The following is a 21342-nucleotide window of genomic DNA, read 5'->3' as shown; positions in this document are numbered from 1 at the left end:
TTCTATTCAGGCCCAACTATATGACAGATGTATAAAAGAGCTCATGATGACATAGTCAGTGGAAAGATGTACAGCACATATAATATTTTCTAGACCATAAAATTTGCACAGTGAAATGTTATTGTACTTTTTGTAATGACACAAGAATATGCCGGCTGCAAGATTTAACTTATTACCCAGGCCAGCAGTCCTGCTTTGATTTACTGAAGCTTAAATATCCACAATTAGCCAATTGTCTAAATAGCACCATAATGCATTAATCTGTTAGGTCACAGACATGTAACAATGTCGATTTCAATGTTCCTTTTCTCTCTTCTGCTGCTTTTGAATTTAAATGAAGGTTTATTAAGGTTAAACGCGAAATAAGCCTACTTGTCAGATAGGCTATTTAAGACAAACTTTGCTTAGTAGAGCACTGCATTTTCAGTGACAGGTTTTTATAGCTTGTAATTCAGTCCTCCAGCAGCAGGCTAATACAACCTCCTCAATGATCCCACCTGTTGAGCAATCATTCCAATGAGGTACCTGGACCATCCAAATTAGTCATTTGATGATTATGCACTACTGCATGGCCATTCACAGGCACATATTCATCCAGTTTTTTACTCATCAGAATATTCATCAAGATATTGTTCCAATAGTACATACATATTTACTAATAATAAAATTATTTCTCAACTGCCAATTTTTGCTTGATTGGGCTGCTGGGGGCACTGTGGAATATTACAAAGTCACTTCAACCCCTCGCCATAAGGCTGACAAAACACTGCCATACACATGACATACCAGCTGTCGCGAAATGATAAAGCAGATGATGCCAGTTGATGTGAAATTATATAAAACTGACATAATTTTATCGGCAAATGTTATGACAGATGTTACCCTCATGAAATGTACCGATATATGTGTTATCCCATCTTTTGACAGCTGTTATGTAAATGGTAAATGGTTGGCATTTATATAGTGCCTTTATCCAAAGCGCTGTACAATTGATGCTTCTCATTCACCCATTCATACACACACTCACACACCGATGGCGATTGGCTGCCATGCAAGGCACCGACCAGCTCGCCAGGAGCATTTGGCGGTTAGGTGTCTTGCTCAGGGACACTTTGACACAGCCCAGGCGGGGGATCGAACCGGCAACCCTCCGACTGCCAGACGACTGCTCTTACTGCCTGAACCATGTCGTTTTCAACAATAGGAAGGGATTGTCGTGTAACAATGTTTTAACACAAAAATCTTACCTATTGTCCCTTTAATTTGCCCATTGTTTTATATATATATATATATATATATATATATACACACACACACACACACACACACACACACACACACCGAGCAATTAGGTATTTATTAGACTTTTTTTTAGACTTAGAGTTATGATGCGTTGTGTGTTCAGTGATGCTCCTCTGCATACCACTGTTGCAGAAATGCATGTGTGGTTATTTGCATTCCTGTCAGCTTTGACCAGTCTGGCCATTCTCCTCTGACGTCTCTCATTAACAAGGCGTTTCAGTCTGCGGAACTACTCGATTTTTTTGGTTTGTTTTTTCTTTGCAAACTCTAGAGACTAGTGTGCGTGAAAATCCCAGGAGATCCCACTTTCTGAGATACTCAAACCACCCTGTCTGCCACAAACAATCATTCCACAGTCAAAGTCACTTAGATCACATTCTGATGGTCGATGTGAACATTAACTGAAGCTCCTGACCCATATCTACATGGTTAGACAATGCAATGTTGGGGATGGTTGTCACATTTACTTTGTTGTCGGTTAAGGTACGTAATTTTTCTTGTCAAATCTAAAACAAATATTTATCCCTAAACATTTGAAATGTTATCTGGTCATGTCCATCAAATACATTTATTTTTTGCCCAAGCAGTACCTTACCTCGTTGAGAAAATTTTGCTATGAAAGCTTGGTGAAAAACCTGGAAAAAACATTTCAGATATTTCAATTGTACAACATATTTGGTGACTACAATATTAATGAATTTATGAATGTTTAAAAAGAACATTTTTTACTGAAAACTCTGTGACAGGTTGTCTTTGTGAGTCTCTAACTTTTCCTTATATTAATGCAAGAGGATATAAGGTATATATAATATTACCTACCTACTTAAAGGTTTGTGCTAGTGCTGAAATCACTCTTATATGACATGCTGAAATTAAGTGAGTCACAACTGAGTAAAAAGTGTGACAACCATCTGCGGTTTCCCCTCATGTAAAAGTGACGCCAACATTTGGAATTAAATAATGCATTGTTTTTAGGCTATTTCCATCCGGTAAATTGTGCAAAGTTTTCCTTTTTCACCCTTTTAGGTGAAAGACAACAAATCACGTGGAATTCTAACATGTAACATCTAACATAGTTTGTTTCATACACACACTAGAGTTTATTTCCTTTTTTAATATTCATGTAACGCGAATAGAATACAATGAAAGAACAACCAATCAATCAATCAATTTAAATCAATTTTTATTTGTATAGCGGTGTCACTAGGGCGGCCTGTAGCATAGTGGTTAAGGTAAATGACTGGGACACGCAAGGTCGGTGGTTCTAATCCCGGTGTAGCCACAATAATATCGGCACAGCCGTTGGGCCCTTGAGCAAGGCCCTTAACCCTACATTGCTCCAGGGGGGGATTGTCTCCTGCTTAGTCTAATCAACTGTATGTTGCTCTGGATAAGAGCGTCTGCCAAATGCCAATAATGTAATGTAATGTAATAATGTAACCAGTGGCAGAGGGGTTCCCCTACTGAGTCAGGTTCTGCTCAAGGTTTCATTCTGTTAGCCAGGGAGTTTTTCCGTGCCAGTCTTGCCCTAGGCGTACTCTTGGGGACCAGTTTCTCTGTAAAGCTGCTTTGTGACAAAGCCCCTTTAAAAAAAAAAAACCCACATTATTTCAGTCCAGATGTGGGAATATAGTAGGCTACACCAGAAATTGATCTCACGGAATTGTTTGATTATAAAGTAACTAAAAAAAAGTGACTTATTTTTTAATTAAACTACATTAACACTTGCCCCAAACAATTTAATGTGGTAAGCATATTGTTTGGTGTATGTCTTTTTTTTCTATGACTCATAATGACTTCCTTGGCTGTCATGTTGGCTCCAAATGTTATCAAAAGCCTAGAATCAAGACTAGATATTGAAAGCTATATAAATACACCTGACTGATCAGAAACTTTGGAGAAGCCAACTGTCCAATTACATTTGGTCCCCTAAAATGGAGGGACTATGTATAAAAAGGGATGTCATTCCTACATCAGCTGACATGGCTGTAAAATACCCTCAAATGAAAGATGACAGTCTGCTCTTTAACCTCATATTCATTGTCACAAATACAATGTCCGAGAATACAGAGCCAACAGAACAGAAATTGTACCACTGTCCAAATACTTTCAGACTGCACTGTAGTCCCCCATTTCAGGACACCATCATTTTTGGGGCATATTAAGGCAATGTAAAAGAAAGTAGTAATGTGAACATCCACTCTGCCCCCTTGTGGTTGAGTTGTCGATGTCTCAAATTATTGTTGCATTCATATTTATATCATACAAAAAACTGTGACATAATAAAACCGCAAAACAGTGATGCCAGATTGTTAAAAAGAGTCTCTGCTAGCAAGAACAGCAGTTTACATCCTTATCAGCCTCTTATTTGTAATGCAGGGCATTAAAACAGCAGGCTCCCCCACGCCACGCTTATAGTTTACAACTCCGACCCCATCACATTACATTACATTACATTATTGGCATTTGGCAGACGCTCTTATCCAGAGCGACGTACAACAAAGTGCATACCCATAACCAGGGCTAAGTGCGCTGAAAGACCCCAGAGGGAAGTACAATTTCAATTGCTACCCGTACAACAAAGATAAGGACCAGGGCCTATTTTTATTTTTTTATTATTTTTTTTAAATCAACAAATAAACAAACAACAAAGCAAAAGTGACCAAACTTAACTATCCAAATACTGCTTACCTAGCCAACTAAAAATACCGAAACACTACGTAAATCACAAAGACAACAATTAAGGTTCACATGGAGGTAGGAAGGGATGGGGGGAGATGCTGCTTGAAGACACAGACTCAGATAATGAAAGGCATATTTTAACAATCCTTGATACCATTTCTCTTTGTCAAAAACTCATGTTCCAATATAATGACAAAAATATACATGAATGATATATCAGATCAGATCAGATCAACTTTCCTTTCTATTTGGATGATTAACTTTGTGAGATTTTACCATACATATGCACCAAACATATTGACAGAAACCTCAGAGTCCCAATGCACCTATTCATCTTTACTCATTAATATGTGAGTTTCGCTCAGTGCGAATTCCGGCCCATCTCATTCACATTGAAACAAGGTGATAATGATTCTCTGGCAGGGGAGGGGCGATGCCATGTACCTCTACTGTAAAGCACGATAAAATGACATACAGAAGCACAGGCTATTCACTTCTTTTGAGGTAAACATTTTTAATCACGGAATAATGTTTCATTACAGAAAATGGCATGAATGACTGGACTTTAGGTTCTGCATTCCTTGTGGGAGAGTGGCGATGAAAAAGACAGGAACTGACACTGAAACCAACATGGACCAAGAGCGTTTCAAACAGCAAAAGGTGAACTTCATGAGTAAGTACATTTCTGCAACTTCTCCAGCTTCGTTTGAAAATTCAGTAGTATGCGTGTTTGTAAATTCCCACACTCTAACAACTGCATCTCCAAATAATACATACATGATGTTTAGTGGCATAGCTAGGATTCTAAAACTGGGTGTCCTCACACAATCAACATTAGCATACTGTATCTACATTCTGGGAAATAACAGAGAAAAAAAATAACTTGGCCAAACAGACCAATCCCAAGAGCAAGTGTATTTCTTACAATCATATTGGTGTGCTGTATTACAACTTCTTTCTGTGTTCGTCTAAATATTCAGTAATGCATAAGTTCCCACTCTGTTCTGAATTTATGAACGATTCTAACCATTACATCTCCACAAGACGTGGGATAACCACTGATATTTTCTGGGGGCATCCCTAGAGACACAGGATACACCCCAGAGGAGGAAGGGGTAAACAAAAAAGGATTAAATAACTCCTCGGCAATTAGCCAACCATCAAAACGGTCAAGAAGTTTAATCTGAGTTGAGCGAGGAAACAAACGGTAGGGAAACTCAACCTTATGTCCTACAGATTGTGGTGGTCGTAAGACGAGGGGAGTAGAATATAGGTACCCCTATAGCACAAGGGAGATGCCTGGGTAGGCTCCCAATTGTGTTGTAGCCTACCTAGGACAGGAACATTAACGTCATAACGAAAGACATACATGGCATACCGTCTCTGATTCCACAGCAGGAAGTCTGAGCCTATCATCTTACAAGCGGGCCTCAGCACTCCCTCCATCCTTAAACTCAGCCTACCGGCCCCTACTTGACAAAGGTAGCAGTTAACAATGGCACTTGGCCTAGACAGAAGGAAGATTATATAGGGGTCTCCATTCCCAAAAGAATCTTATCAGCTGTCCAACTATCAAGTGCCTGGCATTTGTGCACTAAAAATAAAAATGTGAACGTGCAGATGAGGCGAACCGTACACATTCCCCTAAGAAGAAGTGTTCAGCTCCTTTGACCGTAAACCCCATGGGTAAATGATACTGGTCTCTCCAAACCACAAACAAATTAAAAAGTCTAACAGTGCTGAAGAAGTGATGAAGTATGACAAACAAGCTCTGGTTAACCAAGACATGGGACATGGGAAAGGCACACAGTTTACCCTCATCGGCAATCAGACCACACGTTGCAGACAATTAGAATCCGTAGTCAGCATGAGAGCATTGATTCCCTGACAGCCAAAGTGAACTTATCATTAAATTGGCAAAAATATGAGGAGAAATTACGAAGAAATTACTAAGAAAAAGCCAAGAACCGTGACAGAACTTCATTATGATGAGAATTTATCAGTCGTCAACGACTTCCTTCACCTACTAGTTCCTTCTCGATTACTTCTTTAAAATGTCTTAAATCTTTAAAATGTAGGCTAATAACAGGGAAATGCTTAAACAATTATTTATTAGTCGCATTACCATTACAATCAATTATATTTGACGGCCATCCTGAAAACATTCAAAACCTTTTCAGATAGTTTTCTCAGTGTCAAAACTGACATTCAGAACCATTTCAGATGACAACAAATGTGTTACGATAAAATTTGCTTGGGAAGTAGATCGTCAAACAATCTGCATTTCAGACGTGTTACATCCATAACGGATTGGCGTCACATGCATGATGCTGGTATCTTCTCATAAAACTCAAGACGAAGATATAATTCATAAAAAATAGCTATTTTTATGTTCAGCGAAGCATTACATGGATATCAAATTTTCTGCATGAGACTTTAAAAACAGTTTTTAGAAAGTGTGAGGGAGTGGATTCGGAGAACCAGGCGCGACCGTGATGGGGAGCTTTTGTGAACAGCGAGAGCATGCGGTCCAAGGACGGGGTGCAACAGTGAAGGGGATCTTACCCAAGGACAAGTTACCCATGGACCACTAGGTAACCACTAGTTAATAAAGTGCAACTAAATCAGGAAAAGGTTCCCCAGCACACGACCAAGACCATCCAAGCAACCCTCCGCCTTGTGCTTCTCTAGTCATCTCAGAAGCGCACATCTGAGGCAGGGAACAACAGGTAAATGATGTGACTGCCTACCTCAAGGGCAACCTGTCCCGGAGCGGAAACCAGACCTCCGGCTAACCTCTACCGAGCCTGGTGATGTGGTCGGTAATGACGAAAGAACCCCAGCAAACTCCGCCTCTAGCCCTACTAGCAGCAAGAGAGCTATCACAATACAGCCCAACCCACAGCGCACAGGTCACCACTGCGTACAAAGTGGCTGCCGCGCTACACACAGCACGGTGTACAGTAGGATGTTCAGAGGGACACACAGTCCTAAACACACCAGAGGGTACAGCAAGGAGTTCAGACTGCCTTATAGTCCTACCCACAGCACAGTGTTCATTGTGGCAGCCCTAGCTTTGTAAATAACAGAAAAAGGACAACGAAAGTAACTGCACAAAGCCGACTCTACTAGTCTACTACTGGTGAGGTAACAGTTAACACAAGCTCTACTAATAGTGACAGAGTGGTTAACCATATACGTGACTTTGTAAATGACAGAAAAGTGACAAAACAAACCTAGACCAAAGATGCAGACAAACCTAGACCTAGACCTATTGAGCATAGTGAAATCGAAAGTAAATGCGTAAGGCAGACTCCGCCTCTAGCTATCCTGTAAGGGATGTAGCTGATAAACAAAGGCGAGAACAATTTTTGGGTAGAGAGTCGAGACTTGCCGAAATGCCAGGCAGCGAGTCTCCGAGCTACTAACACTGATCAAGAGTAGTGAAGATAGCCAGTCTCTACGCTTGGTCCATAGCTAAAGGAAGTTCTTTCATTTAAAAAGCGTTCCTGTCCTCCGACTACCACATACCTCGTTTTTTTAATAGCGGAAAGCAGTGACGAATGACACACGCAAGGGGGACCCTGCCTCCAGCTCCACTGATAAGGATTGAGCAACCGAGATGAAAGGGAGGTTCAGGTAGCGAGACGTGACTGCCAAAATACAGGGCAGCCGGTCTCATAGCTAGGAACCCGACCACGTGTCAGGAGGATAACCAGTCTCTAAGCTTAGTCCTATAGCTAAAGGGGGCGACATGGCTCAGGCAGTAAGAGCAGTCGTCTGGCAGTCGGAGGGTTGCCGGTTCGATCCCCCGCCCGGGCTGTGCCGAAGTGTCCCTGAGCAAGACACCCCCAAATGCTCCTGATGAGCTGGTTGGCGCCTTGCATGGCAGACAATCGCCATCCTGTTAATTTTTAAAGCATTCCAGTGCTCCGGCTACCTCTTTACCGGCACTGTGCATGAAGCACAGAAACACAAATAGCCCAGAGTCAAGGGAAGACTGGGCTTTTGTAGATCAGTCTTTTTGCATCACATCCATAATGCAAGCTATTTGTCACATTTTTCCTGGTTTAACAATAGTTTTGACCCTTCCACACAGCCAAGTGGGTCTACGATAATGTGCATTAAAGGTACAATAGGTAATTTCAGACTTCCAACAGTCAAGAGAGGAATAGCAGCAACAAACACCTTCAAACCACAACACTGTTTATCCCTCCCCCTTCTCGGGAAATGCACTGACGTTGAAACGTCATTGGCTGTGGCAATTTACAACCAATTTTCAACCAATTATCTTGACTTATTGTACATTTATACAAGTTTTTGGACAGTGTCGGGCTGTCAACTGTATATTTTGAAACCCAAATTTAAGGAGTATGAACACAGGCAGAGGGTGAGTCAACATGTAAGTGAGCCTTTTTCATTGATAGGAAGGGATTTACAATGGTCTTGTAACAATGTTTTAACACAAAAATCTTACCTATTGTACCTTTAACATTTCTTATCATGAAAGAAGTGGAATTTTTCTTAGGGATTTTGTTTGTCATGTTGTGCCCAAATGTCACATCCATAACGCTGGAATTGCCCCTATGATATCCATCTGTACAAGTACACCATGTCCTGGTACATGTTTACCGAGGGAAGGGCTTCTGAATGTCATTTCTTTGTTCATTGTCTGAATTACCTAGGTTAATCGATTCAGATAAAGTGAGAATTCATTAGTTTGAAATAATCTCATGCTGGATGGGCTTTATCAAATTAATCACCGCTTAATTACTACTAATTGACTTGATATGTGTTAAACTTGTGACATGCACCAAATGTAAACTACAGGCAAACAGTTTGTAAGCCATGACAACTGTTTGGTTTACAGAGTGATACATTCGAGAGTTTTCCTTTCAGCAGCCTTCAGCTGCTCAGTGAAATTTATCCTGTGATCTGATTGAGAGGCAGTGGAAAGCCAAGTCACCAGACAGGTAAAATTGGTCTTACAACTTCAGAAACATAGTGGGAGGAGAGTGGTGCAATTTAGTCTATCACGTGCACCTTTGGAATCAGTAACTATGCTTGCAATGATGATTGTCAGTAGAGCATCGGATGATTTCCTGGAATAGCATTTGTACATTTTTCAAACTATTCAAATGCACACAATGCAATAATTCCTGTAATGTTACTCATTACTATGGGATGGATTTGGTGAAGCAGAATATATCGTTATACATAGCGTATGTGCTTACATTTGAGCTGTTTTCTGATTGATCTACAGCACAAAAACCACAATAACAGAGGAAAACAGAAAGGCAAAATAAAAATTATCGTTTTGCTCCTTGAACAGAATCTAAAAGCACTATCTCTAACTCACCAAACTCACAGTTTGCTTCTTGCAGACTGGTAACATAAGAAGACAAACCATAATTGAGCGTTCTTCCTAACAACCACCAGTAAAATGCTCTGTGTTGAGTGCTTGCAAAATGTTTCCTGTCAGATTATCCACACTGGAATACTACAGTATATTACGACTATGAGACTAGTCTGCTACATATACAACTAACTAGCTACAGTATGCGTTTGCTGGCATGCAACAGATACTGCACAGATAAGCTGATATTTATAGTACATTGGCACACTGATGGTTATTAGCCTGTGTGGGCTATCAGCTCAAAAATAATACTATAACCATCACTGGAACATAGCTCTTGGTAAAAATTGATGCCCATTAACAAAGCATAAAGCATAGTCTAGCTAACTAGAGTATACAGCTCAATAACAAGGTGCATATGAAAAGGGCATTTTTTCATGAGAATTTTTGCCCATGGTGAAAGTCTTTTGTTAAAAAGCAGTTTTCTTGGAAAATACTATGGGGGGTCCCCAGCAAGTGTTGACAAAAGCACAAAAGTACCAATGTACTGACCGTACAGCTAGACAACCAATCTAAGCCAAAGTGTACTCAGATGTCCCAACAAACCTACAGCCATATGACCAATGTGCAAACCACTTTACAGATAAACAGGTCTGAGCCTGTGTTTCCAGCTGACTGCAGTGGGAATTAAAGTGGGACTATGTGATCCTATATATAATAAACTAAACAAGCACACCTTGTAATTGTTACATTGATGTGGCAATTGTCTGCATCATGTTTGACATGGTGCACAACAAGAACATCCACCAAAATGTTCATGCAATATCAGTATCTGTGCCATGCACTTAAGCTCTATATGGAACTGCAGCTCAATTTATGTCAGGATTGCAATAGCCTATATTTGAGTAAAGGAATTATTTTACATTATTGTGTTGATTGTGAAAATAAACTGGGTATGGCTACAAGGCTTGTTATTAAATAACAGATATTTTGTACAAAACACATTTTGTACAACGTAAAAACCATAGCCTACTATTCGGTTAAGGTTCAGTTCTAGATGTCAACCAGCCATTTCCAACCAACCAATTCTATTAGGCTAAATTTTAATAGGCTTATCCCATGATTAACCATTTCATATGCAATTCAAAGTTTTCATGTATTTTAAGGAATACCCACATATTCTTCTAGAATGCAGAGATCATACTAATTGGTCCTCATAGATAGCATACCTGTTCTAACAAACGGCTTGCATATCGGTAAACAGAAAAACCCAAAGACGATGGAAATGGCAACAAAGTACGCAAAATGAAAGGCAGGACAATTTCTAAATGTACAGATGCACACATACCGGCACATATGAAAGGGAAGGTACAACGCAGGCTGATACTAACAACTCAGACAGTCACTCATGCAGCATTTTTGGGACTAATGTATTTACGGTCAAAAGACCGTTGCTAAAAATGCAAGTTGAGCGTGCGCCGTAAATCCGTTAAGTAATCGCACGTACTGTGAACATAGGTTAGCATGCATGCGAATATGTGCGTTAGAGGTAAGAGCCCCAGAGTATGTGAACGCGCATCAATGACAGAGGGGTCAAAGTCTAGCACACCGGCCGTTTATCCATCTATCAGACAAGCAAGCAATCTATTCGACATACTAAAATAAAAGCCGACAACGGAAGTTCCCCGCATTCTAGCGTTTTTACTACAAATAATCAATGGAATTTTTTCTCAAGTAAACCCCAAATACAAGCACGCAACATATTATTAAATATAATAATAAGAATACTTACAGTTTTCACGAAAATGTCCCCATCTTTCTCCCCACCGCTTCATCCTCATAGCCTTTCCAATCCCGACTCATATTTGCGGGTCTCCCCCCAATACATGGATGTCGCTATTTAAATATTCTAACTACGTGTTCTCAATTTCCCGACCTCTCTACGTGGCTGGCTAGATGTAGCCAGCTATATCTCTCCCTCCCTTTCTCTTCCTTTCCCCGGTTATTTTGTTAAAATTCAGTATACGCCCCGTCACCTAGCAACCTCTCTCTCTCCTTCATTCTGGCGACACGTGTTGAATGCTAAACTTAACGTTGTGGAATAATGTTAATGAAGGGATAGACACACTCTCGTGTGACAATGTAATCTAAATATTTATTAAAACTTCCCTCGCCTTCTCTCGTAAAAAAAAAAAAATGCAAAGGAATTTGTTTTTTTCATAGCACAACATCAATTATTTCGGCTTGAAATAGGCCACAGGCATTTGTTTTGCTGGTATATTTGCATGAATCAAATTACCCATATTCCCTGTGCGTGTAAATAAATGTGTATCAAACATTAACAACATCTGTACATAACAGTCAGTCATATAATTTCATTAACCAAATACATCAATCATCATTTGTTTATTATTGTTAACTTCACTACAGAATTGTCACTGAATATTTTATTGTTAGGCATACAGTAGCCTACTGCTCTAGGTCTAAGTATGTGTATTTTTTATGAATTGGCCTACAACAGAGACAAATGTCCAAGACTCTTTATAGGCCTTAGTCCATTGGTGTTTTGTCACTAGCTTTGAGCAAGGTAAATCGAAGTTATTAGTATAGTGCCAACACCACAATGGCACATCTTCCATTTGAAAACGTACATCAAACTTAGTCCTGCACCAAAAGCTGCCTAGACAGAGAAATCTCAATATCACCGTTCTAGACTGTATAGAGAGCAAGTTATCAGAGCTGAAAACCTCAGAGGTCAAGTGCTCATGGTAATAAAATAAATACAATAAAAAGGACTGCTCTCTTCAAGGAAAAGTCAGAGCATGAAGTCACAACCTCAGAATATTTGGGAGTTCGAAGATGGCCACAGCCCAATTTAATTTGTGACAAAACTGCTTTGGGAGACATTCAGGTGTCTAAAGACAAAACACAGTGGCTGAACTGTGCCCACTACACTTCAAGGGAAACAGTGATAGCAAGACACCAATATCCTTCACTGCTTCAAAGAAACAGCGATCACCTGAAAAGCAATGAGGGCATAAACTGTCTGTCAAGGGAAGTGCAATTTGCATTTTTTGATTATACTCTGTTGGGGGTTAAACAGAGAGCTATATTCAGCACTGTAAGAATTATCCTGAATTGATGTGAGGGAATTGCATGCGGGTAGTGGTAAAGGTGGTTTGTGCAAAATTCTGGATGGATGTTTTTTGGTTTGGCAAAACACTTTCTGGTTTTCTTTCTCAGGATTCATGCACACTGTGCAATTGTCAGCCATTTTGCAGGGTCAATGTTGGTTTAATCCATTCTGATGGGTAACCCTGATGTCTGTATGGTCGCATGTTTTTAAGGGTTGTGTTTTTGAAGCGATACACAAAAAAATAGGAAAATGGTTCATTTTCTCAATATTGCTTTCCATTTTGTTTTTCGGGAGATAAGCTTTGACAGGTGCTTCATCAAAGAGCGTAAGCATGTGGGTGCATGCAGTTTCTCATTTACAGAGAACAAGGGAGTTTGGAATTTGACATTGTACTTTTTGTTTCTCATTCTTTGTTTCCTTCTGCCATAAAATACCATCCTGACAGGACAGCATATTCATTCAAGCTGATAAATCATTGTACACAGCAATGAATGGAGGAGAGCACACTTCTATCACTGCATTTATTAGCACAATCACCTTATGATGTGACATGTATCTGACTGATGAGATACGGCTCACTTTGATAACACTGCTGGGTTTGCCTAAAATAATTGATAATAATATTATTCTTCAGGGAGAAGGCAAGGCTGACAGCTAGGTCTAAATTAAATAAAACATACCCTCATCTATGATTTAAAGTGTAAATTTCTACTTGACATACTTGACTTACTGACAATCACTTACTGTATTTGCATGGTAAGAACAATTGTTGATTGAATCTATTCCAGAAATACTGAACCTAATTCAAATATATAGATAATTATTCAGTAAATGCAAATTCCTATACATTAAGACCCATATGTTGTAATTAAAATGTTTCTTTAACATTCTGTATTAGTCTACGCTGACCAGAAGGAAAGCCTTCCCTCTGAAAGGTAATTCACATAGGGAGCCTGTCAAAATTGCTGCCAACAGCCTTTCTCAAGTCAAAAACCAAAATCAGATGTTAGTCATCACCTTTTACTGCAGTCCAGAGGTTCAGTACTGCTGGAAATCAGTCCATGCTACTGGCAGGCGCTTTAGTTAAATGCTGTCTGCTTTAAAATGAGAACAATACTGAAGCCATATTGTAATGAAATGGAAGTTGAAGTTTCAAACACTAGAGGGCAACATCACCAGGTCAGTTTGTTATCAGCATTACAATTACTAATATTTTAATACTCTTAACATTCCTGCAACACAAGCAAAGTAGTCTCTATTACATTGACACAACATTATTTGATGTTCTCTAGATTACTTCAATCAGCACACTCTTGTTTGAGAGACAAAATAAAGATCATTGCAAACACTGTTCAAACATTTATGGAATAAATGACAATATACAATCACCAAGCACTATATTAGGTATCTAATCTCTTATTGTTTAGACTTCTGCTGCTGTAGCCTATCAACTTAGAGTTATGATGCTTTGTGTGTTCAGAGATGCTCTTCTGCATACCACTGTTGTAATGTGTGGTTATATAAATTATTCTTTGCAAACTCTAGAGACTAGTGTGCGTGAAAATCCCAGGAGATCAGCCGTTTCTGAGATACTCAAACCACCTATCTGCCACCAACAATCTATTGGGGCTATTGGGTCAGGTGATGTTGCTCTACAGACCTGGTAGTCAATATCTTCCCCCATCGTGCTGCTAATTTCTTAGGGCAGGCTTTCTCTTCTGAAGAGGTGTGGTAGTATCCAGGGTTCTGCAAAGTATGTTATTTATGTTGTAGGTCAGCTGATCAATTGAGTTAATGCCTGCATTTGTGTATGCATTTTGGCTGGCTTTTGCTTTTGTTACCTCAAGATTAGATTACTGCAATGCTGCATGTGCAAATTCCTCTCTGAAAGGGCTCCAGCTAATTCAAAATGCAGCAGCTCGTATTCTTACTAGAACAAGGAGATTTGAGCACATCAGCCCAGTGTTAGCTTCACTTCACTGGTTGCTTGTTAAATTCCGAATAGATTATGATACTACTTCTGACTTTTAAAATCAGAAGGATTGCCCCTCTGTACTTAAATGATTTACTTCATCACAAATGCTTCATTCACAGGGTGCAGCCCTCCTAGAATAACACGAAGTACCATAGTTGGCAGAGCCTTTTCTTATCGTGCTCCTTTCCTGTGGAACATATTGCCTGCTCATTGGTGTTCCTGCCATCCATCTACCTCATATCTGCTTGGACTTTTATGTACATTTATTCATCTGTTTGTATTTAAAACCATTCTTTCAACAAACCAGTGTCAAGCAACGGCAGGGGAAAGTTCTGCTCAAGGTTACTTCCTGTTAGTCAGGGAGTTTTTCCTTGCCACTGTTGCCCTAGATGTACTCTTGGGGACCGGTTTTGCTGTAAAGCCCCTTTGTTAAAAGCACTATACAAGTAAAAATGGATTGATTGATTGATTGCGGCGGCATGGATGGTGCAGTGGGGATGGTGCAGTGGGTAGCACTGCTGCCTCACAGCAAGGAGGTCCTGGGTTCGAATCCCCGTCGGCCGGGGCCTCTCTGTGTGGAGTTTGCATGTTCTCCCCGTGTTTGTGTGGGTTTCCTCCCACAGTCCAAAGACATGCAGGCCAGGCTGATTGGAGAGTCTAAAGTGCCCATAGGTATGAGTGTGCGAGTGAATGGTGTGTGTGCCCTGCGATGGACTGGCGACCTGTCCAGGGTGTATTCCTGCCTTTCATCCAATGTATGCTGGGATAGGCTCCAGCTGCCCTGCAACCCTGTTCAGGATAAGCGGGTTAGGATAATGAATGAATGAATGAATGATTGATCGCGGTTGCACTCTGGTTGTAGTGCCCTCATGTACGTGAATAGCCTCCTTCACCCTTTCCCACACCAGTAAGGCTCACATGCTTGGAGATTGACCTGATACACCTGACTAGGAACAGTAATCCCTAGCTGCACTGTCTGGTACTATTACATGAATGACATACTCACCAAGCTCAAAAAGTTACATGCCCGGGAATTCATAGACCATAAAAAATTAATTAGGTGATAACATAAAGTTCATCCAAATGGAAAGTAAATGCTCCCTGCCCTTCCTGGAACTAATCACAGTGGTTCAACCTATTAAGATCAAAACATACAGCTGAACCAAACAAACGGACTTGGACCAGGAGCTACACCATTTGCATATGGCTCTGCCCCAGTGTAGCTATCCCAGCGGACCTGAAGCACAATTGTGACGGCTGGAGGTATCAACTACCAAGTCACATGTCCGCAAGAATTATTCTTGTAAACACTGTATATGATCCAACACAGAAGATGTTCCATAAACAACTAAGCGATCTTTATGGAAATAGTCCGTTCTAAGCCCAATGGCATAGGTGCAGAGCTTGTGTAGTCAAGCATCCTCTCCTCCTTCTTCTCCTTCTCCTTCTTCTTCTTAATATTGTGGAGAAGCAGGAGTTGTCTGTAACGGCAAGGGTTTTATAAGAACTATTTGAGGACAATAAGCTGAGTGAAGTGTGAGAGACTTTGTCAATTTAACAAATACCATCTCACACACAGGTGGTGAGTTTTGAAAGGAACAAGACATTGGCAGCAGATTCCTGTACGTTGCGAGGTGGAGCTGCAATGGATCAGACTTGGTGTTCCAGTACATCCCATGGATGCTCGATCAAATAGATATCTGGGGAATTTGGAGGCTAGGGTAACAGCTTTAATTCTTAATTATGTTCCTGAAACCATTCCCAAACAATTTGTGCAGTATGGCAGGGCACATTATCCTGCTGACAGAGGTCCCACAACCTCTGCGATTTGTGCCACAGTAGTCCTTCTGTCGGTTTCAACCAGATGGGATACCCTTTGTTTCCCTTGTACATCGATTGCTGGTTGGTGGTTTATCCCTCCTCGAACCACTGTCAGTAGGTAGCAGAGATGGGGACTGAAGTCAGCGACTCCAGACTCGACTCGGACTCTTCCAAAAATGATTTGAGACTTGACACGGACTCGCCAATAAGGGCTCATGAACAATAAGAGTCTGCCAAATGCCATTGTGGAAATGACGAAGTGAATAATGTCACAGCCAATTATTATTTAAAAAATTTTTTATATGTTAGATATTTCACACCCAACATCGTTTTACACACTACACCATGCGCCTTTTAATTGCAACCATAGCAACACCCCACATTGTATTTCTTACAGCTTGCTAAGATTACAGTTCTGCCTGTTGTGGCCTTTGAGTCTAAATAATTCAGGTTCATTGACAAACAAAATGATTGCAACTAGCAAAATGTGGAGAATTAAAATAAAAGATGCAGGAGCAACCATGTCAAATTTCAACAACATTTTAAAACTCACACAGAAAGGTAAATCAGTTTACCAGCACCAGAACTGATCCCACCGCTGTTCACCGTTGCGTTAACATAACTAAAGTGTTGTGTTGGCCAAATGACCAATTTCAGCATAATGTTCGTGTCACTGTTTAATCAGCATAACAGAAGCGCATATTTTCTTATTTTGTTGACTGCCAAGTTGTAGCGATGTTGGCTGGCATTTGGTTGATCTTGCAAGCTAGAGAACCACGAGCGTAAAGTTAAAACAAACTTCTTCAGGTTGGTTTGAAAAGCCCCGTACATTTTCATTGTCAATGTAGTTAGTCTGTGTTAAATGTATTGGGAGCCTGATCAAGGGTTGCACTATTTTTAAAACCTTAGCAGGACAGTGAATGATGTTATGTACTAGTTGTGTGGACATTGTTTGGTATTCCAGTGTCAGAAAAATATGAACTGTATTTTTGAAATTTATGTCATTGTAATTGATGTTAACATTAAAAGCTACTGTAGAACCCAAGTTTTGCATGTACTGTACTGGTTTGAAATGATTTATAATTTTTATATTAAAAAAATTAATATATAAATTTAATAGTGGAATGGCATTCCTTAGGATTGAAGGTTTTCCTGTAACATAATGTAGATGTAGTCCCAAAATCATAGCTCCCGAATACTTGCATAAACAATACCTAGCCTCATTTGATTTTTTTAATGATTAAAGTAAATGCTTAACAGTTACCTTTTGCTGTCAAAAATTTCATTTAAAAATTAAAAAGTAAGAGTATATTAATAAACCATGGCCTACTGCAACATGATTCAAATTTCAACACTTAGTAACTTCGTTTAAAAATGAAGTTTTAATTATTGTTATCCGCATTTGTAAATCACCATCTACTTCGTAACCAAAATGAACATAACATTATCATAATTTTGCCGCTAGTAGCCTAGTAGTAGTAAAAACGAATGAATATTATTTTAAAGTGTCCTTTCACCTTGTCAGGGATTTGGAGAGGAGTAGGAATGAAAAAAATACAATTAATGCAACATCCTTGGATCAAAATACCAGCAAGATCACCATACCACAAGACCACTAGTTAGCTAATGTTAATGCGGTGGGGATACATTATTGCAATACCGTTGCTTCTCTAACGTTAGTGGAGTAGGGATATGTTATTGCTAGCTTACGTTCGCAATACCGTTGCTCAGCAACCAATAAACTACTGTTCAGCGGAATATATTTGCCATAAAAATATATTCATTTAAAGTTTGTGTTGTCTTTTTTTTGTGACATTTTGAAAGATTAATGTGGTAACCGTTGTATAAAAGTATTATGGAACTCAAACCTGTGGTATATCGTGGATATTGGGGCAGCTAGGGGGTGAGCTAGCTGTGCCAATAACGCTTAAACAGACATTAATATTGACACAGCAACAAAATTCTTCAAGGCTCCATGACCAGTGCGAGAGACCTAAGAGGAAGTGAGAAATACGCAAACAACCACGAAGATCTCCTGTATAGAACTCCGGGTTATCGGAGATTCACAACGCTCCTACTGGTAGGAGCGACACTGCATACTCGCGTATTTAACCTAGTGTTACAAATACAACAGACCTGCACTAAAGCCTGATTTATACTTCTATGTTGAAGCCTAAGGAGCCTACTGCTCCTTTAAGGTAGCTGTTAACACAAGGCGGAAAATAAACGAGGCGGACGAAGAGTATCTGAGAGCAATTGTGCAGTGCACAGGGTGAAAAACTCCTACCCAAACACTTGGCCTAGACAGAGGGAAGATTCTGATTGGGTCTCCATTCCCAAAGGAATCTCGTCCTCCAACTGTCACATGTCTGCCATTTGTATACTAAAAATAAAATGTGCACATGCAGATGAGGTGGACCGAACTCATTCTCCTAAAACGATGATGGAATGCTGCATGTTCAGCTCCCTTTTCCATCAACCCCATGGGTAAATGATACCAGTCCGTTCACACCTCACATTAGTGCACAAACAAATTAAATGTCTAACAGTGCTGAAGAAGTGACAAACAAGCCCCAAGTCCAGGGAAGACTGGGCTTGTGTAGATCCAGTACACCTGTTCCCAATTGCCCAATCCTCGTGCATTTAGTGTTTATCGACCGCACAAGAGAGACATGAAATGTGACGGGATTGTCCTCTAGCAACTCTAAGAGGTAATGCCCAACTAAGAAAGGCAACCCCATTACAGCATGTGTGTGTAATGTTGATTTTGAGAAGGTAATATGGTTTTGACAACAAAGTTTCATTTAGCCAGAGCTTTGTGGAGTTTTTCCAGCATGGGTATCCATCCAGGTTAATGGTAATGTGGTTTTTGATTCGAATTTTAGAACTTGAGGTATGGTTTCAAAAAACGTGTGTAAACAATTGAAAAATGTTAAAGCATTGGTTTGATTTAAAAAAAAACTTAAATTTTTCCATTCATAAATGTGGTTCTAGCAGCAAATACTACCATGGAATGAATCCATAAATGATTGTAATGTGGTATCACAGAAGATCCTAACTAATCACTGGTAGCCATTTTACCTTGCTTTCAATCTGAGCAGTGTGTATTGCATTTTCTTGCATATATTTTATATTGTGCTGTGCTGTTGTTGATCACACATATTCATATCCTTGCTCTCATAGTGGCCTCTTGGCCAGGTCAGCATTGTAAAAGCAATTTGGTTTTAAGTTGGTCTCAGCAGATTAAAGAACAGTTAAGTAGAACACTTCACTGTAATACTGGTGCAAATTGCCTCTCAGCAGTGTGCATATTTCCCCCTTTTAGTTGTTGCTGTGGGCCTCTTCCTTTTTCAAATTGCAGTGCATTTGATTATGCTTTCAGTCTCCCTGACTTTCTATGTCATCACTCTACAGCTAGTACGGTCTCTATCCCTGGCAACACAAAGTAGCACTTTAACCATACTGTATAAGTGGAACATTAGCATAATGGATTTTTTTTTCTTTTTACATTTGAGTGGAAATTAAGCGAAAATTCAAGACATATTCTAATTATTTTACAAAGATTAAGTATGCTCAGTCATAAAAATGCAAGGTAAAATAAAGAGAAAAAACTACCGCACATTTAAATATTTTTTATTCTTATTAATTTGTGTCATACAGATGACATTGACGGAAATCAAAAGGACGGACTGCCCAGTATAAAAATCACATTTTACTGAAAAATATAACATACAATAAAACCGTATTGTTATTTATAACACAAGTCAGTGAAGAGTCAATTCATAATTTAGTCCTATTAATATTTTGCATGCACCTTCCAGAATATTGTGCTAATTCATATAAGATTCCAGCCCTAAACATGGTTTATGATTCATGGAGAAGAGGAAAAGAGAGTTTAGTCGTTCAAGTTCTGCCAACATCCCAAATGAGGTCAATTATCTATGTTCAATAGATCCGGGTTGTCTAAAGGCAGCTGGTGAGGAGTGACATGAAGACCATTTAGTCATTTTTTCCCAAGTCGGAATCACACAAGCATTAACTATTTACAGTCCTGTCCTGTGCAGTACTGTTCAAATACGACATAATATTAACCTTAAATTAAAAAAGAATTAGGCCTACACACACACTTCAGCAGGCATAACAGTGCTGTACCAGCTACCTTAGTTACTTGAAGTGGATTTTCTTACTTTATCCCCAAATATTTCTTTATTTATTTGAAATTTAATTTATTTCAGATCCTTTTTTCTCCCAATTTAGTTGGCAATTGTACCCTAAGATGCTAAAGCGCATCTGTGCCCTGATTGGACATCAAGATTGTTTCGATATTGGATAAAAACCAATTCCCACATGAGGCTAAAGTGAAGCTAATAAAGAAATAGAACTAAATGATATCATGGCTTTTATGAGGGGTAAAATACTGTATTTTGCTTAATAAAGTATACAACACTTTTTAACCTGGAACGAAATGTTTGCAGTTCCATCCGACTGTCACCCTCCCCCCACCTCTACCTCTCAACGTCACAGGCAGCGATAAGACGTATTTTGTAAAACGCTTTGTAATACGTCTTTGCACCGTTGGCGTTCGATAGTTTTCCACTGGAAAGAAAATTCAGTTCAGTTTAGTAAGCCATATCATTCAAATGAATTAATTATTTAATTGTATGTTTTTTGTTTTTTTAGCAACAGTTCACAGTCAGTAACTGCTGTGAATGGCTTGAAAACCTGTGTTGTGATCATCCCTGGTTTTATTATATACTTGAATATTTGAAAAAGTTATAGAATAGGTTGTTTAAGTATTGAGGTTTCATGGGGAATTAAAACTAGCTCATAAAAAACATTTAATTGATGTTTTATTGAAATTTTGACAGAAGAAAATATGGATGGATGCATTTTTCAAACAAATTATTTATGAGTTCATTAAAAAGAAATAAGAAAAATAATAATAATAAATCAGGGCACGTCTGATAATCCAACCCATTTTCCACCTGCCCAAGCACTACAAATCACCTAGCGAAGTGCGTGGTGTTCTAGGTACCCCTCTAGGTACCCCTCACTTGACTTCGAAAAAGA

This window comes from Conger conger, chromosome 9, assembly GCF_963514075.1.
Source record: "Conger conger chromosome 9, fConCon1.1, whole genome shotgun sequence".
NCBI classification, from domain to species: domain Eukaryota; kingdom Metazoa; phylum Chordata; class Actinopteri; order Anguilliformes; family Congridae; genus Conger; species Conger conger.
The sequence above is the reverse complement of the archived record's forward strand: the minus strand, read 5'-3'. Positions refer to the sequence as shown.